The 25,896-nt window shown below is 48.1% G+C and overlaps 1 protein-coding gene across 2 annotated transcripts in view; it reads right to left on the bottom strand.

The window, feature by feature from the left end:
• Positions 1-25,896, bottom strand: part of LOC147672551 (NTPase KAP family P-loop domain-containing protein 1-like) — a 112,315-nt gene that overhangs the window by 6,759 nt on the left and 79,660 nt on the right. The window lies entirely within an intron of this gene.

The raw sequence follows: 25,896 nt of genomic DNA, 5'->3' as shown, positions 1-25,896 counted from the left end.
AGGAGGCCACGCCCACTATACCAGCTCCACCCACTGGCTCCACCCACCAGGTTTCCTGAACCCAAACCCCGAGCATTGGCATTTATGTAAAACACCTATATTAGTCAACATGGATTGCACATGCTTCATTACTTTCTTTTTAGTTTTTTGTCCATGATGCGCTTTCAAGAAAGTACAGCAAGTCTGCCAAAAACAACAGACAGCCTTGTCAAATACCAAGCATCAGGGGGCGTGTGTGTATGTGAATGTGCATGTGTGTGTGTAATTACAGAGAAACATAATTTAATTATGGGACGGTGGGAAATGTGACCTATGCGTAGCGCTACGAGAACCCAGACCGCAACTAAAAGCATATCGAATATGCACGCCATTTTTAAAATAAGGGCATTTGGTTAGTATTAAGCTCAAGACTCATTTTCTCGCCCTTTCCAGCTCTGCCCGTCACAAACGCCGTCTATTTCATTCTTCTCTTACCACAGAGAGAAATGCCGATGCAGAGCATATTATATGAGCAGATGCCCCTGTCATTTATACAAAGAGACTAGGGCTCTGCTACTTGTCTTCTACAGTGTACATCCCATAGACACCAGAACACTAATGGATAAGCTTCTAATGTACATTAAGACATACATTCTCAACAAATTTTAGCCAGGTATTTTTCAGGGTGGAATAATGGCAATATTTTTAAGACACACATTGAATTTTTAAACACCTCAAAATAATTCATCAAGACATCAATAAGATTCTAGGTAGGAATCCATTGCACTTTCCTCCCCGTCCCACAATGAAGTAAGTTATTGTCGTTCCTGGAGGCCACAGCTACACCTGTAAACCTAGGAACGAGCCTGGCAAAGATGAATGTGCAAGTGAAACAGTAAGGTTTGGGTAGGAAATACCATCCATGCTGAAAGCAGTCACTTTCATCTAAATTGCTAACTCCTGTCCATATTGACAAAGGATAAGGACAGCCAGGAAAGTGGTATTAGTAAAATGATGCCTCCCCCAAGCCCCCACACCTTTCCCGCAGAATGTGAAGCGAGCCACCTGAGTCTCCCATATTTCACAGATATTCATTGGCCTTCGGTGGAATGTGGTCATTCTGAAAGGTTTGGGGGCACTTAAGGGTTGGGCCTACCACAGGAGCCTGTGTTGCCTTTGAGCCACAAACAAATTCTTTTTTTTTTCATATTGCAACATGGTCTGATTGTATTCGGATTCTATTTCCGCTTTTGTTTTCGCAATACTGCTTGAGTTGGTAGTGCTGCAGGATGCTGCATGGTGTACTCTGTTACCATAATGCGATCTGCATTGCTTCAGTAGTCGCCAGTGCGCAGGTGCCTATTTGAGCGCCATTCACATGTTTTATGTAAAATATTTAAAATAAAGTCACTAATCCTTGTGTTGCCTTCCAGATAAAGGTAAGGCCGTCTAGAGCAGCCATTTTCCTTGCCACCAAGAAGATGCCAGGAAGGCGGCGGTTAGTTGTCAGGACCTGGAAACTGTCTGAAATCATGGCTGTGACGAGAGACGCCCGGGCGCCGAGGACAGTGACAGGGACCAGTTGAGTGGGACGTGGGTGGGTGACAGTGGGACTCGGGACTGGTACTCTCTCAGTGCACTGCGTCTGCGCAGCTGCCCAGCTGCCCAGCTGCCCAGCTTTATTAACTGTCTGGTGATTGATTAGGGCTTGCTTGCTTAGGCCTGCCAGAAGGCCCTGTCTCACCTGGTGGTGCAGCTGTTGCCAGACTAACTCAAGGCTCACAACGTCGTCCGGCCGGGTCACTCAGTACTACTAGTGAGTGAACTGCATTTGAACGACGATCACTAGGTGTGGCCTACCGGCCGTGGTGCGGAGGGTATGCTGGGGCGTGGCACTGACTGAGCCGAATGCGTGCGCAATCAAAACTGTCACAATCTGAAAAAATCTACGCAGTGTGGAGTGCGCAGGCTGTAGCGCACCGCCCCAACCCCCGGGAACCAAAATCCAGACCAGCCCTGCCCCAGTGCTTAAGTTGTGCCGGTCCTTGCCGGTGCTAAGCACCGGCACCTAATTATCAGGGCCGGGTCTACACACTATGGTGCACCGTGCACGTAATTGATTTATACTAGTAATTATTTACTTGCTTTGCTTAGTTGCTTCACTATCGCTACAGGACTAAAACTCAAGTGTTCTACTTCTTGTCCGACTCCGGACTCCGGAGACTTAGGGCCAGATGTAGGTCGGTCGGTAACGGCCGAAAATCGGTATTTTCGGCCGTTACCGACCGGTATACAAGATTTGAAATGTAGGGGCACAATTTTACAGAATCGGTAACTTTACTGATTCGGTAAAGTTACTGATTCTGTAAAATACCGAATTGGTATTTTACCGATTTGGTAAATCTCAGATGTAGGTGGGACTCTTCTGAGTCACAAAGGCCCTACAAAATCGGTATTTTACCACACAATCCTATTGGGCCCGATGTAGGTAGAATTGATTTACCGATTTTAAATTACCGAATTTTACCGATTCAGTAATTTAAAATCGGTAAATCAATGGGTCCGACATGTAGGTATTCCAGATGTGCTGGAATACCGAATCGGATGAATTCGGTATTTACCGATTCGGTAAATACCGATTCGGTAATGCCCATTCATTCCTATGGGCTTTGAAGCCCATAGGAATTAATGGGCATTACCGATTCGGTATTTACCGAATCGGTAAATACCGAATTACACAAGGGTGCAGGGGGTGTCACTTTGACACCCTCTGGCACCCCCAGAACAGGCACGGGTGCCATGTGGCAGGCATACCTGCCCTAAGGGCAGGTCTGCCTGTCACATGGCATAGGTGTGCATGCACACATGTGCATGCACACCGGAATCAGTATTTTACCATCAAATAGGATTTGATGGTAAAATACCGATTCGTTAAGGCTCCTGGGACTCTGAAGAGTCCCACCTACATATGGGTGGCTCCGAATCGGTAAAATTACCAATTCGGTATCTTACAGAATCGGTAACTTTACCGAATCGGTAAAGTTACCGATTCTGTAAAATACTGCACCTACATGCCATTCACCTATTTACCGATCGGTAACGGTCGAAAATACCGATTTTCGGCCGTTACCGACCGACCTACATCTGGCCCATTGTGTGGTAAAATACCGATTTCAGGTGTGCATGCACATGTGTGCATGCACACCTAGCCATGTGACAGACAGACATGCCCTTAGGGCATGTCTGTGTGCCACATGGCGCACATGCCTATTTGTGGGGTGCCAGAGGGTGTCAAAGTGACACCCCCTGCACCCTTGCAAAATTCGGTATTTATCGATTCTGTAAATACAGAATCGGTATTTCCCATTGATTCCTATGGGCTTTGAAGCCCATAGGAATCAATGGGAAATACCGATTCTGTATTTACAGAATCAGTAAATACCGAATGTTACAGAATCGGTATTTCCACATCTGGAAATACCTACATGTCAACCACATTGATTTACCGATTTTCAATTACCGAATCGGTAAAATTCGGTAATTAAAAATCGGTAAATCAATATTACCTACATCGTGCCCACTGTCTGTCTGCAGCTCTGCACTCTGCTTGTCACTCATTTTAACCAACATCACTTCATGTTCTTAATGACTGGACCAGATTCTTTATGATCTCATCTCACTTACTGCTCGCTCGCGGCTCGAATGTTGATGCAGTGTCACCGCTGGCCCAGTGGGCGGGACACTGATGGTGTTGGGCCGTCCAGGGCTGGTCTGGATTTTGGTTTTCGGGGGTTGGGGCGTTGCACTGCAGCGTGCGCACACCACACTGCGTAGATTTTTTCAGATTGTGACAGTTTTGATTGTGCACGCATTCGCCTCAGTCAGGCCATGCCCCAGCATACCCGCCGCACCACGGCTGGTAGGCCACACCTAGTGATCGTCGTTCAAATGCAGTTCACTCACTAGTAGTACTGAGTGACCCGGCCGGACGACATTGTGAGCCTTGAGTTAGTCTGGCAACAGCTGCACCACTAGGTGAGACAGGGCCTTCTGGCAGGCCTAGGCAAGCAAGCCCTAATCAATTACCAGACAGTTAAGAAAGCTGGGCAGCTGCGCAGCCAGCGGCGCACAGAGAGAGTCCCAGTCCCGAGTCCCACTGCCACCCACCCACGTCCCACTCAACTGGTCCCTGTCACTGTCCTCGGCGCCCGGCCGTCTCTCGTCACAGCCATGATTTCAGACAGTATCCAGGTCCTGACAACTAACCGCTGCCTTCCTGGCATCTTCTTGGTAGCAAGGAAAATGGCTGCTGTAGATGGCCTTACCTTTATCTGGAAGGCAACACAAGGATTAGTGACTTTATTTTAAATATTTTACATAAAACATGTGAATGGCGCTTAAATAGGCACCTGCGCACTAGCGACTACAGAAGCAATGCAGAGCGCATTATGGTAACAGAGTACACCATGCAGCATCCTGCAGCACTACCAAGCTGAAGCAGTATTGCGAAAACAAAAGCGGAAATAGAAGCCGAATACAATCAGACCATGTTGCAATATGAAAAGAAACATAATTCGTTTGTGGCTCAAAGGCAACAAAGGCTCCTGTGGTAGGCCCAACCCTTAAGTGCCCCCAAACCTTTCAGAATGACCACATTCCGCCGAAGGCCAATGAATATCTGTGAAATATGGGAGACTCAGGGGGCTCGCTTCACATTCTGCAGGAAAGGTGTGGGGGCTTGGGGGAGGCATAATTTTACTAATACCACTTTCCTGGCTGTCGTTATCCTTTGTCAATATGCACAGGAGTTAGCAATTTAGATGAAAGTGACTGCTTTCAGCATGGATGGTATTTCCTACCCAAACCTTACTGTTTCACTTGCACATTCCTCTCTGCCAGGCTCGTTCCTAGGTTTACAGGTGTAGCTGTGGCCTCCAGGAACGACAATAACTTACTTCATTCTGGGACGGAGGAGGAAAGTGCAATGAATTCCTACCTAGAATCTTATTGATGTCTTGATGAATTATTTTGAGGTGTTTAAAAACTCAATGTGTGTCTTAAAAATATTGCCATTATTCCACCCTGAAAAATACCTGGCTAAAATTTGTTGAGAATGTATGTCTTAATGTACATTAGAAGCTCATCCATTAGTTCTGGTGTGTATGGGATGTACACTGTGTAAGACGAGTAGCAGAGCCCTAGTCTCATTGTGTAAATGACAGGGGCATCTGCTCATATAATATGTTCTGCATCGGCATTTCTCTCTGTGGTAAGAGAACAATGAAATAGACGGCGTTTGCAACGGGCAGAGCTGGAAAGGGCGAGAAAATGAATCTTGAGCTTAATACTAACCAAATGCCCTTATTTTAAAACGGCTTGCATATTCGCTATGCTTTTAGTTGCAGTCTGGGTTCTCGTAGCGCTACGCATAGGTCACATTCCCCACCGTCCCATGATTAAAGTATGTTTCTCTGTCATTACACACACACATGCACATTCACATACACATACGCCCCCTTATGCTTGGTAATTGGCAAGGCTGTCTGTTGTTTTTGGCAGACTTGCTGTACTTTCTAGAAAGCGCATCATGGACAAAAAACGAAAAAGAAAGTAATGAAGCATGTGCAATCCATGCTGACTAATATAGGTGTTTTACATAAATGCCAATGCTCGGGGTTTGGGTTCAGGCAACTTGGTGGGTGGAGCCAGTGGGTGGAGTTGGTAAAGGGGGCGTGGCCTCCTACGAAAATCTGAGCACCTGGACTTCATATTTTAGAAATTAAGCACTGCCCTGCCCTGCCCAACACCGTCAGTATCCCGCCCACTGGGCCAGCGGTGACACTGCATCAACATTCGAGCCGTGAGCGAGCAGTAAGTGAGATGAGATCATAATGAATCTGGTCCAGTCATTAAGAACTTGAAGTGACGTTGGTTAAAATGAGTGACAAGCAGAGTGCAGAGCTGCAGACAGACAGTGTCTCCGGAGTTCGGAGTCGGACGAGAAGTAGAACACTTGAGTTTTAGTCCTATAGCAATAGTGAAGCAACTAAGCAAAGCAAGTAAATAATTACTAGTATAAATCAATTACGTGCACAGTGCACCAGAGTGTGTAGACCGAGCCCTGATAATTAGGTGCCGGTGCTTTGCACCGGCAAGCACCGGCACAAATTAAGCACTGTAACAGCTGCTGCCCACAGGCCCTATTTTGCAGCAAGCCTTACAGACCCAGTGTCTCCAAGCCTGGAATGTTCAGGAGTTTCAAACTGATAATTCTGAACCTTGTAATTGTGACTGGGCTTGTTTCACCCAGAGGTATCGCTCCTGGTGTAATAACCCAACTCATAACAAAGCTCGAAATCCTCATGGAACAGGCCCATACTGAGCTCACAACCTTAAATAACATGTACCTAGTATGTACATGCTTAGGACACACTTGTAATTGTGACTTGGCTTGTTTCACCTAGAGGTCTCCTTCTTGGTGTAATATTCCAACTCACAACGAGGCTCGAAGTCCTCGTGAAACATGCTCATACTAACCTCATGACCTTAAATAACATGTATACAATATTTACATGCTTACAAATGAATAGCCTATACTTGATTTGTTGCAAACAGTAAATAGATAGCATTGCTATGTTGTAGACTGTGAATTGTTCATTGCTGTTTTGTAGTTGACCACTAATAAATAGCCAGCCAGTGGTATCTTGAAGACCATACATGACATGGCATCCCATTGGAATATTTTAGAATATGCTTTGCCTGGCAACATTCAATTGTAAACTATTAATGGTGCAACATTTTATATTTTATAGACCATAATCAGAATCATTTGACCTACCCTGGTTTCCATTTTCTGCAGCTTGTGGCCCAGCCCTGATAATGATTTCATGACGTCTTCAGAAACGCCATTTTCTTATGGAACTCCTGGATTTAGAGAGGAATTTCACCCTGCATCCTCCAGAGTCTAAGGATGCCTCGTTGGTTGTCAGCTGGGCAGGAACCACCCTGCCATGCAAGGTGACTTTGGGGCTGTCAGCATCTCCTTGATATTTGGGCATTTGAGTGGCTTACTATATCTGATCACACACTTAAAGCGAGTAGTTGTTCAGTCTCATTAAGTCGACAGAGATCCCTACATTGTCGTTTGCCTTCCACCAGACCAGCATCGACAGCGCAGGCCCATTAGGCTCCGCCTTGCTCCCAGCTCGGGTGACGGGTGCACTAATTTGGGTCCACCATCCATACCCTCATATCTGTCTTGTGAAGTTGTCTTATGCGCCTCCTGCCCAGTGATCCGTAAACGCCCAGCATGGTCTATGTCGTAGTTTTCGCACTGATGTCCCCTGTCGTCTGTCTGCTCACCTGAAAGTAACTTAGGTGGGGGGATGGGAGCCAGATATCAGTTGCTGGTGGTTCACAGCCTTTCCGTCAGGTCATTCTCTCTTCATAAGCTTCTCAGTGGGCTTCAGCTATCCCAGATATCGCAAATGAGTTGTGTCAGGTTGTCAATTGGTGCTGCATTTCTTGTCTGGCATCGAGGATGAGTTTGGAGGCCCTCTCAGCCTCCAAGACTTTTAAGTGTGTAAGGGATGGAACACTCTGGTTCAGCTGCTCTTTCAATCCTTCAGCTTCATGGTTCTTCACCGTAGCCTTGCCCCACTATTATAATTTTTTAGGCCATAAAATAGCTGTTCTTGGTAACTTTTCGATCATGTGAAGGGAACCAGTGCCGCCGCCTTTACTTTCCTCTGCCCACACTATCCTCCTGGGGTCGTTTCAATGCTGAAATCAGCCAACCTCTCTTGTACCCATTCTCACAGCTCCTGACTCCAAATTGTAAACGTTTCACTCTCTCTTCTGTCACAGCCACACAACTCACCTATTCATCCTCTTCTCAGTGGAATGTCCACCCTTTGCATTATGTCAGCCATGGTACTGACAATTCGTGGAAAAGCTGCAGTCTTGCTCCTCCTCTCCCCCTAACTACAGCCTGCCACTGTTTGTCGCTCAAATCCTTGGACATCTTGTTTTCAATACGACCTCTCACTACTTGTGACAGCAAAATGCCTGAGGTAGAGAAAGGGACCTTTTTATCTCAAAAATACCACAGGAAGGCATGAAACATGACCATTGTCGCTGGTTACATCACTGGAAGTGGTAAAACTGATGTTATAATGCCCCACATAAGTGTAGATACATTGGAAAAGAAAGAAATGTTTCAGGTGACTTATTTAGGAACAATATGACGTGGCGTAATTCAGGACGTTGCAGTTTCTGCAGTGTCGGCCCTTAAGGTGGTCCCCAATCCTTCAAGGGGCCCAATTCAGTTTAAGGCCAATGAATATCTGTGAGGTATGGGGAGTGCAGACGTTATGGAGGGAACAGTGAGGCTGAGGGAAGCAAGATGGCGAGTCGGCAGGCATGATCTGACCTGCCAGCTTTCTTCCGGAGCTTGTGTTGTGTGGTCGGTCAGGTAGGGACTCGGGGTGGCAGGTTCTTGGTTACATAGGCCCACCTTTTAAAGAGGAAGGTGAGGCAGGGAAGGGTCTCTTTGTTCCTGCTCTCCTCACCATGCCGATGACTCCAGCCCTCGTAATTATGCAGCCCCTCTCCAAAGGTTTCGCAGAGGGGGCGGCTCGAAATGGCAAGGGCACCATTCCTCCATGCTGACGGAGTTCTGCTTTCTAGGTTGCAGTTCACAAAGTTATTGAAGTTGCTCTTGGGGGCACTGGGGATTGACTTGGCTAATTTTAGCTCAGATTCATTTCACATCAGCGCAGCCACGTCAGCTGCTGGTTCAGGTTTTGATGCACAGTCTGTGAAAGTCAAATTTGAACTGTTTCAAATTATATGTTCGCCTCAACAAATTTAACCCTTGGTTGTTGGGCAAACTTGTGCTCTTTCTATCCCAAACCTCCCGTTGTTTGTGCGACTAGTGATATATCGTCACCGGATGTCTCGGTGCTGGACCATACTAGGGGAAGAGGGCCTGGGTGATTTTTTTTTTTAATATATTTTTATTGCAGAGTTATAAACCACAGGATACAATGAATCAGCCAGTTCACTCGTGACATCCCCCCCGTTCAATAAGAAGTCCAGATCGTACACAGCCATTCAGCCCGCATCCCGGAGGCCGGGGGGCATATTACTTCATTCAATAGGAAAACATCACGGTGCACGTCCCATAGGGACCATGGTTGAAATGTCGTTTTGCGTATCTGCTTTTACCCCCCCACCCACAACATCACTCCCGTCAGCCATCCCAGTTATAATCAGTGGTACCGCCCTTGTCGGGACCTGCCCTAGGCGCTATGGGACTGTCACGCCCGGCCGCTCCCCCCAGCCATTCCACACTCCACACAGTACCCACCATCCTAGTAGATCCAAGGTGCCCTAGCGGGCCACCATCTAATGGCTTCCGGCCCACCCCAAACTCCCATTAACCAGACCCCCCAAAACCCCCCCTCCCCTGGCAACTGCTAAGGTGTATGCCTCGTCCTGTTGAGCTAAATGGATCCACTACAGTGCGGGGTATAATACTCTTGTGTTCGCCCCGCGGTGTCCACCGGCTTAGTTCTCACCATCCTCATCCTCTACCAATGAGTCACGTAAAGCCTGTACCACTAACTCCCATGCACGCGCCGCATCCAATGCCTTCTCATTCCCCATCTTGACAGCCTGCTTCATCCGGAGCACACTCTCGCAGTCAGACCACCACAGCAATTCATTCTTCCATCTACGCAGTGAGGGTCCCCCCCTGGACTTCCAATGCCACGTTATTTCCCTCTGCGCCAATATCAGACCCAGGTCGATGAATTTTCTCGTCACCTTGGTGTGTTTGGTATGCGGGAACCAGAGCAGCAGGCACGCCGCCACATCGAATTCCACCTCTCTGTCAGTCACTTCGTTCAGGAGGTCCCCTACCTCCGCCCGATAGGTCCCCAAGTGTGAGCACCCCCAAAACAAATGGTCCATGTCCGCTCCCAGAGACGAACACCGTGGGCATCGGGCATCCGGTACCTGGAAGTACCGCTGTAATTTCTCAGGAGTTAAATAAGCCCTATGAAGCACATAGAAATGTACTTGCTGAAAGCGCGCGTTTCTCGTGCCCTTCCACGTGCGCCGCAGGATGTGGCCCCATGCCGTATCCGGTATAGGCCGGCCCACGCTCTCCTCCCATTTAGCCTTGAGCCCTCGGAGCGGTTCCAGTCCCTCGTTCAGCATCCTATTATGGAGGCACGTCACAGCTTTGAACGTACCTGCTGCCATCACCACATATTGGCACGCCGTAGTCGTTGTTGGTTCCATGAGCCCCCCTTTCCAGTGCTTCTGCATGGCAGCCACCACTGCCGCGTGTAGGAGGAACCCCCCATCGGGCAGCCCGAACTGGTCCCGGAGCGTTTCGAACGGCGCCAAAGCCCCGTCTATGTATAAGTCGCCTACTACCTGCAGTCCCGCCTCTTCCCAATCCAGCAACGGGGACCAGTCACCCCCATGCGGCAAGGCCGTCAGCATTCCAATCGGGATCTCCGGTGCATAAGGCCGCGACGCCTTCGCTCTCGGAAGGCTCCTCTGCCAGCACAGCCGGAGCGTCCGCTCCTCCATGGTGAGGGCCCGCAACTCGAGCCTCTGTTGCATGATGATATAGGACAGCACGTGGCGTTGAATCCCCCGGTCCCGATCCTCCTCTGGACCCCGAAACACCCTAGCTACGTTCTGTGTAAGGACCTGCAACTGCGCCGCTAGATAATACAGCTCGAAGTCGGGCACAGCCATGCCCCCTTCTAGCTTGGGGCGAAGTAGCGTGCTCAGGGCCACTCTACGGCGGCCATGCCCCCATAGGAAGCCAATAATCATGGACCTCAGGTCTCTAAAGATCCCCTGGGGAATCCAGACAGGCAGCGTTCGGAAATAATAGAGGAAGGGGGGGAGCGCCACCATTTTCAAAAGTGCAATCCTACCCAGAACCGTCAGCGGGAGGGTCGACCAGAAAGACAAGCTGCCCCTCAGTGCCCGGACACAGCGACCAATGTTGCCCTCCAATAAGTCCGCAGTCGCGTGGTAGATGCGAACACCCAGATAGGTGAAGCAAGAGGGCTCCCACACCACGCCCAAGTCGCCGCCAGGGTCTAGCGATCCCGCTCGCAGCGGGAACACACAAGTCTTCGCCCAATTGACCTTAAGGCCCGACAGCCGGCCGAACTCAGACAGTAGATCCATCGCTCCGACCAATGCCCGCGAGGTGTCAGCGAGGTACAGGAGCAAGTCGTCCGCATATAGCGATATGTAATGCCACTGCCCGCCGCTGGCTATCCCCGCGTACCTGTCACCTGACCTCGCATGGACCGCCAAGGGTTCCATCGCCAGAGCAAACAATAAGGGGGACAGAGAACAACCCTGTCGTGTGCCCCTGCCCACCGGGTACGCCGCAGACACCAGGCCGCCCAAACGCACTGTCGCCGTCGCCGAGGTATATAAGACCCTCGTCCACCTACGGAACCCCTCGCCCATGCCAAACCTCTCTAACACTCCATCCAGGAAGGACCATTCCAAACTATCAAAGGCCTTCTCGATGTCTACGGACAGGACCGCCGGAGCTCCCTCCCCGTCCAAGATGGCGTCCATTATCCCCACTAGGCGGCGGATATTCAGCGCCGTGCTCCTCGTGGGTATAAACCCGGCCTGGTCCCTGTGTACCAGGCCCGTCATATGTGGGGCCAGCCTGGTGGCTAGGATTCGGCTCAGAATCTTATAATCTACCGTCAGCATGGATAGCGGGCGATAAGACCTCACATCCGCGGCATCCCTGCCAGGTTTTAGGAGCGGTACAATCAAGGCCTCCCGCATGGACCCAGGCAGTACCCCAGCCTCGAAAGCTTCCGTATACACCACCAGCAGCCTGGGAGCCAAGTTATCCACATACTGTTGATAAAATTCAATCGGCAGTCCGTCCACCCCGGGCGTTTTGTTGCGGGCCATATGTTTGATGGCCACTCGTATTTCTGTGAGCGTGATCGGGCTACCCAGCTCCTTCGCGTCCTCCTCGTCCAGAACCGGAAGCTGCCTCTCCCCCAAGTATTCCGCAATGTCCTGAACCTCCACTCCCAACTGACTCTGGTACAATTCCTCATAATACCCCCTAAAACGTTCCAATACCGCTGCCTGGGAGTACACCATGTCTTCCTGTGCACTACCAATGCTGAGGATTGGGCAGCCCCTAAGTTCCGGGTTAGCTAGTCTGGCCAAAAGGGTACCCACCTTGTCCCTTTCTGCATGTGCCCTGATGATATACTGCCTGTAGTCATAGCACCTCAAACGTTCCGTCTCAGTGGCAACCACTTCCTTCGCTTCCAATAACTGGGTCTGTAAATCTGGCCTAGCCGGCCTGCGGCGCTCCAAGTCCCTCAAAGTTTCTTCCGCTTTCGTGAGGTCGTTCAACACAGTCGTGCGAACATTCGAGAACCTACCCAAACACACCCCTCTCACCACCACTTTCATCGCATCCCATTCAGTGGACCTACTCGTGGCCGTGCCCTCATTCACTCCGAAATATGCCTTGCCGAACCGCGTCACTGAACACAGAATCCTCAAGCGTCTCCGGCCGAAGCCGCCATGTTGGTATCACTGAGCGCTCTCTCTGCCACTGAATGTGTACCAATAGGGGGTTATGATCAGAAATAGTCCTAGCCAGGTACTCCGCATGGGAAATCAATGGGGCTAGGGATCCACCGCAGAGCACCGAATCAATCCTGACATGCAGATCATGGAGAGCAGAATAAAAGGAATAATCCCTGGCTCCCCTGTGCCGCTCCCTCCAGACATCTAGCAACCCCCATCTATCCTGCCAGTCCTTCCTGTGCGCAGCCAACCTGCGCACCGGGGAGTCCACCAGGGGGGGATGGGACCTATCCAGAGCCACATCCGTGATCGAATTGAAGTCCCCCCCTAACACTATCGGGCCCGCCAGGAAGGAGGCCAAGGACCCCGAGAGGCTATCAAAGTATCGAGATTGATCAGTATTCGGTGCATATACACAGCAGAAAACCACATCCCGTCCATACAACCTCCCCTCCACCGCCACAAACCGGCCATCCGGATCCACTACTTGATTCAGCACTTGAAAGGGTATCCCCGCCCTCACCCAGATCAACACCCCCCTGGCATACGCTGAGTAAGTGGTGCCGAACACCTGGACCCGCCATCTTTTCTGCAGGGCAGCGCACTCTTTTTAAGTGAGATGAGTCTCCTGGAGCATAGCAATCTGAACCCCCCTGCGTACTAGATAGGCATGGACTTTGTGACGTTTCACCATAGTTCGCAGCCCCCGGACATTCCACGTCAGGCATTTCAAATTAGGTAATGTCCCCATTCCAGCTTCGTACAGTCCGATTCAAATAACGATGGTTCATAGCCCCCCCAATGCAGTTGCCCCCCCCAAACATACCCAAAACAGAAAAACTTCCCAAACCCCTCTCCCCAGGACAGAGCACACGAACCCAATGTCCGCCCCCATCCAAACCTTGAACCAACGCCTCGCACACTTACCCTGTGGTCTCCACCACAGTCGGCCTTAAGGGCCCAAGGGGGGTGAGTCACCGCCGACCCCAGCAAGCGGAGCCCGCGCCCCGCGCCTTCATCCCCTCCGAAGCACACAGCTCCCCCACCCGGCATCCCGCCCTCCATCAACAGGATACCACCCTACCATGAAGTCTCGATCTAGTCCCAATTCAATCTCAGCCGCAGAAGATACTATCCGATGTCTGTGGGGTCACTATCGGCCCCTTCGAACTTTCCGCCTCTGAGAGTTCCTCTCCCGTCCTGCTTCCTTCCCCTCCCGAGTCCGTTTCTGCCCGTTCACTGTTCTGTTGCGACCCTGTAATGGCCGCTGTCGCTGCGAGCGCATCCCTCTTCTCCGCCGCCATTTGAGCCTCCCGTTTCTCCCGCTGGCGCCTGTTGCGGGATCTGATGCGTTGTGATTGCCTCACCCGGGGCTGCTTGGGTTGGTCTCGCATACTTTTATGCGACCTGTCCGTCCCCGCTCTATACGACTCCAGCCATTGCCAAACTTCATCCGGAGTCTGAAAAAAGTGCGTAGAGCCATCCATAATGATCCGCAGCTTAGCCGGGTAGAGCAAGGAGTACTGGATGCCTTCCTCCCTGAGCTCCTTCTTCACCGCTAGGAACGATGCCCTGTTCTTCTGGACCGCTTGAGTATAGTCCGGGAAGATTGTAACCTTACTGTTCTCCACCTCATACGGGCCCGACATCCTGGCCTGCTGGATGAGGAGATCCCGGTCCTTGTAATGGAGGAGCCGCACCACCATCGGTCGGGGGGGGGGCGGCCAAGCCCCGGCGGGCGGGCAGGTACCCGGTGAGCTCGCTCCAGAGTGAAAAAAGGAGTAAGCCCCTCCGGCGCTACCACAGTGCGGAACCAGTTCTCCATATAGGCCACCGCATCCTCCCCCTCAATCCGTTCCGGCAGGCCTACGACCCGCACGTTGTTCCGTCTATTGCGGCCTTCGGCATCCTCCGCCCTCCGCTCCAGCGAGTCCAGCCGGGCCAATATGTCCGTGATCCTATGCTCTGCGGTCACCACCGAGGGCTTCAGGTCCAGCAACAGTTGGTCATGGTCCTTGACCCTGTCCGCTAGCTGCGCATGATCCGCACGTAGCAGCCCCAGGCCCGTGGCCACTTGGGCAATGTCTTGATGCAACGCTTCCTTAGTTGAGGTGATCACATCAAGTATGGCATCCAAACGCCGGTTCAGCCGCTGTTCTTGGTCGAGCTCCGGGGAGGGACTCTCGCCCAGCCGAGTTGATGTCGCCGAGTCCCCCTCAGCTCGTCTCTCAGCCACCGGCTCTCCGATCGCCGCCATCCTAGGGTGCTGCGTCACAGGTCCAGGAGCCCGTTTTGCGCTGGCGCCCGTAGTTCCGTGCCAGTCTCCGGGCACCGGGCCGTGCAATGTCCCCACCGACGCTCTCAGGAGCAATGACCAGTTAGACGAGCTCCGTTCCGCCGCCCCCCTCGGAAGCCTGAGGGGGGAAGGATGAGTCTTAGGGCGGTGGCCAACGAGGGTCCCCAAGCTCTGGGCGAATCAAGTCAGCGTCCCCTGGTCCCAGGACACAGCACCACCGATCCTAGTGCCTCAATCAGCCGATTGCAGGATCTCTTGCCAGTCGGCGACAACTTGGCTCAGGGCTGAAGTTTGGGGCCGTCCGACCTCCTCGCCGCCATTTTCTTCGCACCCTCGGCAACACCTCGGCCGCCTCCTCAACACGATCTTCTCGGGGCCAGCAGTCCCCCAGCGACTCTTCGATTGTGCCCAGCTGTCCCCTTACACTTCAGAGGACAGGAGCGTCGTCTCCGGGTCGCCTAGGGTTCCGAAAACAGGAGAATTAGCGGGATTCCGCGCGGAGCTGCGAGCTCACGCCGCCATCCCGATCGGCGTCCAAGCCACGCCCGAGGGCCTGGGTGATGTTTCAACTTTGTTACTTTGCTGAGCGAGCCAGTGAATCTGGCTTCGGGATGAGGTGATATGGCCAAGGAAGCTTGCACCTCAAGAATCAGAGAACGGTTGTGAAGGTTGTTGAGGGGGGGTATGCCTCCGGTTCTGGTTATTCCCCTCTTGGAAGGTAATGATCTAGTTGAACATGGTTGCCGGTATCTGTTGGAATTATTAATTGCAGAAATGTCATAGTTATATGCAGGTGTTCCTGATGCAGGTATAGCATGGTCTCACATAGTCCCAAGGCAGGTGTGGCTTGGCGTTCTCTCAGTTCAGCTCTTAACGAATCTGTAAAGCGCCTGGACAGAAGAGATGGGAAGGCTTCTGAAGACACCTCAACTTATATGCATACCTCATGGGGGTAAGGGGGTAAGATTTTAATACACGTTGGGGTGCATTTTTCCCTTGCAGGTAATACCATGTTTGTGAATGAGCTGTTTTAATTTTCCTCTCAATTTATGTTGCAGCTTGTTGGGGGGCAGATGGTACGTGAACCACGCTGGCCTTTACCGAGGTGAATTTATAGTTGGCACTGACACTTCTGGTCACCTTGACATCTCATAGGAAATAAGGCACATGTGATACCAGTTTCACATGGCCCTCAGAGTGGGTGTTTGCAGCATATTAAAAACCTTTTTACTTTTATTGGAGGGTGGGTCAGTCATTTACGCGGGCTTTACTAGTCTTACATTCCTGATGGTTGATCAAAATGTTCATGGCCCTTTGGGGTGGCAGAGGATGCAATCAGCACAAAGGGACCATGTTATGGCCCAGTTGACTAGCACATCTCTCCTTCACGTGCTGGGGGTACCATCGGTTCGCATAAGAACCGTCCTATTTTCCTCTGAGGTGGGGCCTTTGCCGTGTCTAGAAGAGTTAGTGGTGCAAGAGGGAACATATGCGTCAAACCATGAGTTCACAAAAATTATTTGATGCACAGGGAGGGGCTGGGTTATTTATTTATTTATTTTATTTAAGAAGTTTTCTATAGCGCTGGCCAGACCCGAGGTTATCGGAGCGCTTTACAGCAGGATGGAGAGAAGTCAGATACACGATAATAGAACACATTATACATAATCATGTGTTCAGAGAATACAATTGTGATGAGCGCCTGATGTGCGACGTTGAGGGAGCGAGGCCAAGGCTCCGAGGTGCGCCATTGAGGTAGAGAGGTCAAGAGGTATTCTCGATGCATAGACAAAGTTTTATGCTGAAGTTTTCTCCTAGCGGTGATGAGCCCCGGCCATGGGTTGGGGAGAGGGTATGAGGTAGGCAGTAGGAGCGCGATGTCAGGTGACTGCCAGGTGGAAGCGTGTGAGTCACGTAATTGAGTTAGGAAAGGCACGGTTGAGGTAAAGGACTTTTAGGCGGCTTTTGAATTTTGGAAAGGAGGGGGTAGCTCTAGGTAACTTGATGTCTAGCTCATTATGCATTGGGAAAAGAAGCTTGTACAATTTTGTAAATAAGCGTGCCTATGTGATTTGTGTGTATTTGAGTTATGTAATGTCAGAAAATATTAGTCTCATGCTGTTTATTCAATGATGTGTGGTCATGATGATAGAGTGGGGGGGTCCCCATGTCAGATGCAATCAGTAGTTCCCTCCAAATTGGCACCGCTGGAAGAGTAAATAGGAAAGCCTCGCTGCCTGCATGTTGCTGCTCCAAAGGCAAAGCAGACAGTATGTGGGCACTTCTCAATGTGTTCATTTGTCAGAAAATTACACCAGAAGGAATTCAGCATATTTCCCTGGGCCCAGCCCCGATTCCAGGCCAAGCTCATTAATAGTGGCAGATCCAGGAGCTGGTTAGATCCCCCTCATTTCCTGCACTTACGAAGAGATAGAGGATTTTTATGTCTGCCAAGTTGGCCTGAATTCGGGGAATGAGGTATGTGGAGGTAATGCATGCATGAATGAACAGCAGTCAAACGTGTTAGAAATGTTTACGACGCCTGTCACAAATGATTGTAAATATGTAATAAAAAGCAGGGGAATATCTTCTGCCACCATATCCACCCGGACACTGGATAATTTGAGTTCCTGAACCGCCCCCCCCGCGCCTGGAGGAGGGCCGCCCTTAGTTGTGCCACGAGACTGAGCCTCCTCCAGAGGGTGAAATTAACGAGGAGCGCTGCTGATGTCATTAGGGTGCGCATGACTTCCTGGACAAGTTATTTAAGGCTGGACCCCTGAGTATTCTGCCGCTTTGTAAAGGCGCGTCGTTGAAGGGGATCGAGGTTTCCGGTCGACAGTGTGCAGTGTGGCACAGGAGGTTTGAGGGGGCCTAGGCGAAGCGTTTAGTATTAGTGTATAGTTTAGTAATCAGGATGTACTGTTATGCGTTAAATGTGCCTTCGCGCCACATAGAAGTGGTATTAAATGTTGTTATTTCAGGCGGTTCAGTATTGAAATATTGAGGGACAAAATATCGAATTATCAAAATATTGACGCCAAAATATCAAGGGACAGAATATAGATGCCTATCTACATACAGGAAAGTACTAAAATATTGATCCCAAAATATAGAATGTTAAAATATAGTTAACTAAAATATCGAATTTTTTTAATGTATTAAAAATACTAGGAATGTAAAGAAATAATAAACATAATTAAATAAAACATAATTAAAATAATGTAAAAAAGCTTAAAATGTAAAAAATAAAATGTAAAAAAAAATGTTTTATTATAAATTTACTTAATAATATTATAAAATAATTATTCATCTTAATTATAAAATATTTAGAACATTAATACAAATATATTGACATAAATAAATAAATAAAAATATATAAATATAAAAATAAATACAATATAATCATTAAAATAATATATTTTATTGTAATTAATAACGAGTGTAACAGTAGTAAAAACGTTGGATAGCGTAGGGGTAAAAATGACTATTCCCACTCCAGTGAGTGCAACAGTAGGGAAAGCGTTGGATAGCGGGGGGTGGGGGTAAAACAGTAGGGAAAGAGTTGGATAGCGGGGGTATTACTATTTCCACTCCAGAGAGTGAAAAATATTTAGAACATTAATACAAATATTTTGACATAAATATATAAATAAACATATATAAATATAAAAATAAATAAAATATAATAATTAAAATAACATATTTTATGGTAATTAATAACGAGTGCAACAGTAGGGAAAACGTCGGATAGCGTTGGGGTAAAAATTACTATTCCCACTCCAGTGAGTGCAAAAGTAGGGAAAGCGTTGGATAGGGGGGGGGTAAAAATTACTATTCCCACTCCAGAGAGTGCAACAGTAGGAAAAGCGTTGGATAGCGTAGGGGTAAAAATTACTATTCCCACTCCAGAGAGTGCAACAGTAGGGAAATCATTGAATAGCGTAGAGGTAAAAATTACTATTCCCACTCCAGAGAGTGCAACAGTAGGGAAAACGTTGGATAGCGTAGGAGTAAAAATTACTATTCCCACTCCAGAGAGCGCAACAGTAGGGAAAGCGTTGGATAGTGTAGGGGTAAAAATTACTATTCCCACTCCAGAGAGTGCAACAGTAGGGAAAACGTTGGATAGCGTAGGGGTAAAAATTACTATTCCCACTCTAGAGAGTGCAACAGTAGGGAAAGACATTATTTAATATTAAAATAAGATTACATTAGTTATCAATACCAAGAAAAAATTTATTAAAAATAATGACCAATCAATAACAATTAATTACCAATAAAAAAATGATTACCAATTAATAAATTAAATACCAATAAATAATTAATTATCAATTAATTATCAATACATGTAAATAAAAACAAATATTAACTTCATTACAATTAAATTACTTCCCACCCAATTCCATTTTTGGGAGGCTGCCTGTGTTCAGGCACCCCTGGTGGATTGGTGCGGTATGCGATGCCCTGGAGTTCAAGTAAAGCAACTGTTCGCTGTCGCGCCGTGGGGCCTGCCGGCGCAACGTGCATAGCTGAGTGGAGAGCATGGTGGGCTGAGTCGGTCAAGTTCAATAGTAAGATCCAGCTCAAAGGCAAGTGCAAGGTGGGGCCTAATTTTCTTGTAAAGCAACTGTTCGCTGTAGTGCTTTGGGGCGTACCGGTGCAACTTACGTAGCTGAGTGGAGAGCCTGGTGGGCTTAGCCGGTCAAGTTCAATAGTAAGGCCCAGCTCAAAGGCAAGTGCAAGGTGGGGCCTAATTTTCTTACAGCCTTCGACATGTTGTTGATGCTAAAGGGTACGGCCAAAACTGAAGTTCAAGGGTAATGTGCCTGATTTACTTAACGCCTTCACAGATTGATGCGGCTAAAGCATGATGCTGTGAATAATTGTATATATCCAAACAGTTTAGTTTTCTCATATTGGGGTAGTGATTCTCACAAAATTTAGGGCCAGGGTCCCACATTTGGGGGGCCAGAGACTGGTCAAGGGGGAAGATGAGGTTTACTGTTCAGGCTTCCTTTCTTACATAAAGCCAACACTAGTGGAAAATAGATATAAATTAGGGTTTCTGTCTTGCGCATTTGCACTTCAGAGGTGGAACCAGCACCCTATTAATGGGCCCAGCCCTGTACACATACGTCAATGTAGGCATTCTTTTGTGCCGTGGCAAAGCAGCACGTCCATTAATTTGGCCGGAGTACAAATGCCGGGATTTTCCCTATGTGCAGGTACCCCAGGGGCCTAATTACTATGCGGGCCCAGGTTTGTCAAGCAATTCAACTATTTCTGGTAGTACATGTGGTCGGCTGGCACAATGTGCGCAGCTAAACGGGTCTGTAGGAGGCAAAATGAAAAAATCCAAGTTCTAGGGTACGGCAAGGCAAAGTTCAAGTGGATTGCCTTGCCTAATTTTTCCTAATGGCCATTAGGATTATGCATGGGCGAATTTTGCGAATCTCGCGTTCGCGAATTTTGCGGATTTGCGAATTCGCAATTCGCAAAATCCGCGAATTCTCGCGAATTTGCGGATTTTTTTTTTGTGTGTGTTCGCGCGGGTTTCTGCCAGTTCGCGAGGGTTTTGTACAATTTCGCAAACGCGAACTTACCTGTCGGGTCGCAAGTTTCGCGAACTTGTTGTTTCTACGTGTCCAGCCTGTTTGGGACACTCTTCTTCATCACTGCCACTCTCTGTCACCACTGCCACTCTCTGACTACTCATGCCACCCTCTGGCCCACCCATGCCACCCTCTGTTTCATCACAGCACCCTCTGGTTGTCCAGTCAGTGTACATTATTGTGGCAAAGCAAGCACACCTTCCCTGCCTCAAGTGACCTGAATTAATTTGGGGCTGATTAATGTGTCACAGAATATTTTTTTAGCTGGCACCTGCTTCCTTAGTGCTTCCTGATTAGTGATCTTTTGCACTTGCTAAGTGCTTTCATTGTTGCAAAATTAGTTACAACACCTGCCCTGCCCCAACTGACAATAATGAATTAGGGGCTGATTAATGGATTTGAACTTCCAGCCTGGCTCCTGCTTGTCTCCCTTAGCTGTAATTCAGGACCTTTGTGGCATATGTGTAACTATTCTGAGGTTCAGAGCAGGGTCACATAATAGTTGCAACTGGCAACTGAACTCTGGAGGGGCCCCTCAGGAAGCACTACAGGAAATGGCTACTAATGATGAGCCTGAACTTTTGAACCTGGTAAGTAGTTTCAGTTTTGCTAAGATCGTATTTCTGCAATTTTGTGCTTATTCGCGGGGCGCGAAGTTGTACTGGGAAGCCGCGAACTCACGCGAACAGTGCGAGCAAGCCATAAAATCCGCTGCTCGCGGATTTGCGGATTTTGCGGGAGATTCGCGAATCTCGCGGATTGCGAATTTACCGAAAATCCGCAAAATCCGCGAGCGAAACGGATTTTCCGCCCATGCTTAATTAGGATAACATTTGTAACTTTCCAGGTTCTGTCTGGTTGGCTTAAACAAGCTATACAATCAAACTCCATTTCTCCATTCAGTCCCTTTAGTCTTTGACGCTGGTGGGAAGGATCTAATGTCATTGGGAAGGCATCCGTTGAGGGAGGCCTTGTTCACACATGTGGTCAGAAGTAATACCGCAAGCAGTATGGGCTGAGTGTGTCCCTGTTCAGGCAATAACAACATCTGTAGAGCTGAACCATTTCATTATAGAAATCCTGGCGGGTGTCAGCACAGGTGCAAGTTGGTACAACTTGCGCTACTAGGTGAAAGGGACCAGTTCAGCAAAGAGGGGGTGCATCTCATAGGAAATGCACATAAGCTCAAGCAGTATGGGCTGAGGGTGTGTTTGTTCAGGCAATAATGACATCTGTAGAGCTGACCCATTTCATTATAGAAATCCTGGCGGTGCCGCAACAGGTACAAGTTTGCACAACTTGCTCTAGTAGGTGAAAGGGACCAGTTCCGCAGAGAGGGGTGCATCTTTCAGGAAATGCGCATAAGCTCTTTAACCATATTATACTGGTGGCTATTAGGGAGCACTGTCAGTGCCAAGGGGGGGAGGGCGAGGACGCTGGGCAGCTTTTCACCCTGTGGCGGAGCACTGAAAGTTAACAACAAAGGGGAAGGCATGATGTTGTGAATAATTTTATATGTCCAAACAGATGGTTTCTCCTATTGGTCTGAGATGAATTACCTGGTTTGATGTGAATAAAAAGGCTACGCCCTGGAAAATATACTCTGTGTCTGAGACTTCTTGGGCATAGCAGGGTGGGAATTAAAGGAAATTGTGAGGAGTGAATGTCACGTTGTGCGCATACTATGAACTAGCGCCCCCCGTGCCTAGAGGAGGGAGGTCCTTAGTTGTGCCACAAGACTGAGCCTCCTCCAGTCTAACAAGGGGGTGAATTTAATGAGGAGGGCTGGTGATGTCATTAGGGTGCGCAGGAATTCCTGGACGAGTTATTTAAGGCTGCGCTCTGTAGTATTCTGCTTCTTTGTCCCCTCAGACCTCCGACAAGCTGCAGAGGCGCTTCGTTGACCATCCACCCACCCACCCGGCAGACGAACGAGGCATCGGCAGAGAGCGGAGCACTGACAGTTAACAACAAAGGGGAAGGCACAACAATGGAAGTTCAGCGATTGGATTGACCCCGGGAGGGGGTAGGATCAACGTGTGCAGTGGGTTGGCGGGGAGGGGGGACCGGCCTGCCAGTGGTCCTTGACTCTACTGCCCTAACCCGCCACTTATGGATTGAGATGAATCTTGGGGAGGCTGCCTGTGTTCAGGGACCCCCTGCGCTGCCCTGGATTGCAAGTAATGCAACTGTTTGCTGTAGGGGAGCTTGGCGGCCCAAGTGGGCCAAGTTCAACTGTGCGGCCAAGCTCAACTCAAGGTGTAATGTTCTGCATCATTTTCTTACTGCTTTTGACATGTTACTGCTGTTAAAGTGTACAGCCAAACTGAAATGCAAGTGTAATGTCGTGCCTAATTCACTTAATGCCTGTGACAGGTTGATGCAGCTAAAGCATGATGTTGTGAATAATTTCATATATCCAAAATGGTTGGTTTCTTCTATCGGTCTGAGATGAATTACCTGGTTTGATGTGGTAAAAAGACTACGCCCTGGACAATATGCTCTGTTTCTGAGAGTTCTTGGGCATGGCGGGTTGAAAATTAAAGGAAATGGCGAGGAGTGAATGTCACGTTGTGCGCATACTATGACACCTGTTCCAAGTTAGACCTCTCCACAACTGATAAGTAGGTGGCCTCTGTACCTTACCTACTCTCTGTACCGATCAGTGACCCCTTTCATCTCTAAGCAGGTGATGCAAAGGATGCACCATGGGCACTAAAGCAAAGGTCTGATGATGTATGAGAGAAAGTAACCTCTGCCTTCCATTATAGGGATATTGCAAGTCACCAAGGAGTACCATGACCATACAGAGGAACAAGGCTGAATGATGAATTCCATAACAGGCTTATTGACATCTGAGATGATTTGCAAAACCTTTTTAATGTATGACAGAGGGTATTTTATTCCTTATATTACATGGTTACACCATGATCTTTCACACAAACTCCTTACATATATAGTGTATTTCTCTTCTATTTTGATGGCACATGAAAACAGAATCTGATATGTGAAATCAAGCACACCAAAAAAGCAGTTAGTAATTTTAACAAAAATATATCAGAATTAATTTAATGTAAATCTGATTGAAATCATGCTATTTCTCAGATTCTGTAAAAATATGAAGGTATTGTCTTACTCCTGTAATGACCAATAGCTAGGAAAAAATAAACATACTGCCATAAATATCTTTGAAAACCATTTGAGACCGCTAAAAATGGCCATAGCATGTACAAACCCTATTTTGCAAGTCGGTAACCGATTACCGACTCGCAAAATGGGGTCTGCGAATAGATATTAGGAAGGGGAGTCCCTTCCTAATAGCGAGTCACAGAGGAATGTATGATTATTTTGTGACAGCAAATGCGATGGCAAAACAATCGTAGTTACCTCCAACTTCAAGTCGGTGGCAAGCCATTCACAAACAGTGAATGTATGCGAAAATATGTTTAAGTGCAGGAAGTGGTCCCACGGACCACTACTTGCCCTTCAAAAAATGAAAAGAAAGCTTTTATTTTTTTAATTTTAATTGCATCCTGTTTTCCTTTAAGGAAAATGGGTTGCATTTGAGAAAAAAAACCATTGCTATATTTAAAAAGCAAACACAGACATGGTGGTCTGCTTTCCCCAGCAGGCCACCATCCCTGCGATATGCGAGTTTCCGAATGGGTCTCAAATTGCAACCTGCCTCATTATTATTAATTTTGTATGTCTTTAGCCACCCCATTAGGATTAGTGAACAGTATTTGAGAAACTTTTGTAATTTCGATTTTTCTAGTTGCAAATTGAGAGTCACAAAACCTCACAATTTGCGACTCGCAAAATGGAATGATATATCTGGCCCCTAATGCTCATTCTACAAGTACCAGTTTACCTAATAGGATCCTGATGTACTATCTCTGTTCACAATCCAGGCATGAGCAAATTGCACTTTGACTGGTTTTGAAAACAGAGATTTAATTTGCAATGTGACGTATGTGCTAATGGATTGCATCACAAACTTTCCATTCGCAAGGAGTCGCAAAATGATTTGCCTGATGAATATTAACTAAGCAGGTCAGTAACTCGGACCCTATGCGCTTGGTTACAAAGGAGCGGATGGTGGCCTGTAAGTGAGAGCCGGTCACCGTCCCTGCATTCACATTCAAAGTAGGTTGTGTCCCTTAAAGGAAAAGGTGTTGTTTAAAAAAATGTTTCCCGTTTGGAAAAGGCATTCCGAGGAACATAAAATGGTACCCTAGGCCATCCTCCCGATGCTGTTTGACACAATACATAAAGGAGAAGCTGTTCCCCTGAGGACAGTCTTCCCGGTGCAAATCCGTCGCCTCCTCCTTTCAGATGTTGGTAACTTTGTAACAGATGTGCATCCTCAACTGGGGGCACAAACCACTGATCTCACTTGAACGTGCAAGAAACTACCCTATCATGCCTTACCTAACTGTGATTCTCCAAAACATTTTTTAGTCTTTTTTGCAGATTTGTATAGTGCAAACTGGACCCAAAGGTATTGGAGAGCTTTACATGAGCACCAATTAAGTTACACAAGGACACATTCACTTTTATTTTTTTGGGGGTATGCATCGGGAGATTAAGCGATTTGCCCAGAAGTAGACGCGACCCCGAGGCTCAAACCTTGAATTCCCAGTCGGCAGTCTAGCCATGAGACCACATCATCTCCCATAAGAGAGCCCTCAATGGGCTGCAACACTAAATTTGTGATCAAGAAAGGCTTTTCTGACCCTCCAAGTGGGTTGGTACATCGCACACCAAATGTTTGTTTTTGCAGACCATGGGAGTTTGAGTGTCACAGGAATTGCGAACACAGAAGTGTTTAGTACATTTTGTCCTAGATTGTTTGGACTCAGTAGGAGCAGAGCACCGGCTCACATCATGTTTACATTTTTTTCTCCTTAGTTTAGTAATCTGGATTCTAACAGGGAAGATAAGAGAATAAGCAAAGAAAAATAATTCAAATAAAAACACAAAGGAGAAAGAAAAAATGGAAAGGGCTTGTGCCCTCATCAATCAGCAGTGAATCTGCATCTCTGTCTCTCCGTAGAACAGCCTTCAGACAATCTTCTGTCATTTTAAGCTGCCCTCAAAAGACCACGGCGGGTAACTGAGACTGGAAGGACATGTATCTATGGCTTGCACCTTCTAAAAGAATATGGCGGATAGGATATGGAAGCATGACTTACAGGAATCGTTTTCAAGCCTGTCTCAGCAGCAGCTGCTGCAATAGTGGTCTGGTCCTGAGAGCCATCCTTTTGCATCTCATTAATCAGGCAGTGTTCCACCCTACCTCCTTAAAATGCACTGCAGACAGACCAGGCCACCGCGAGGGCTGAAATTTCCTCTGCCAGCACAGGTATGGCACTTCCACACCCATTC

Source organism: Lissotriton vulgaris, unplaced genomic scaffold (assembly GCF_964263255.1).
Source record: "Lissotriton vulgaris unplaced genomic scaffold, aLisVul1.2 SCAFFOLD_1104, whole genome shotgun sequence".
NCBI classification, from domain to species: domain Eukaryota; kingdom Metazoa; phylum Chordata; class Amphibia; order Caudata; family Salamandridae; genus Lissotriton; species Lissotriton vulgaris.
This window is presented reverse-complemented; position numbering and strand designations above follow the sequence as displayed.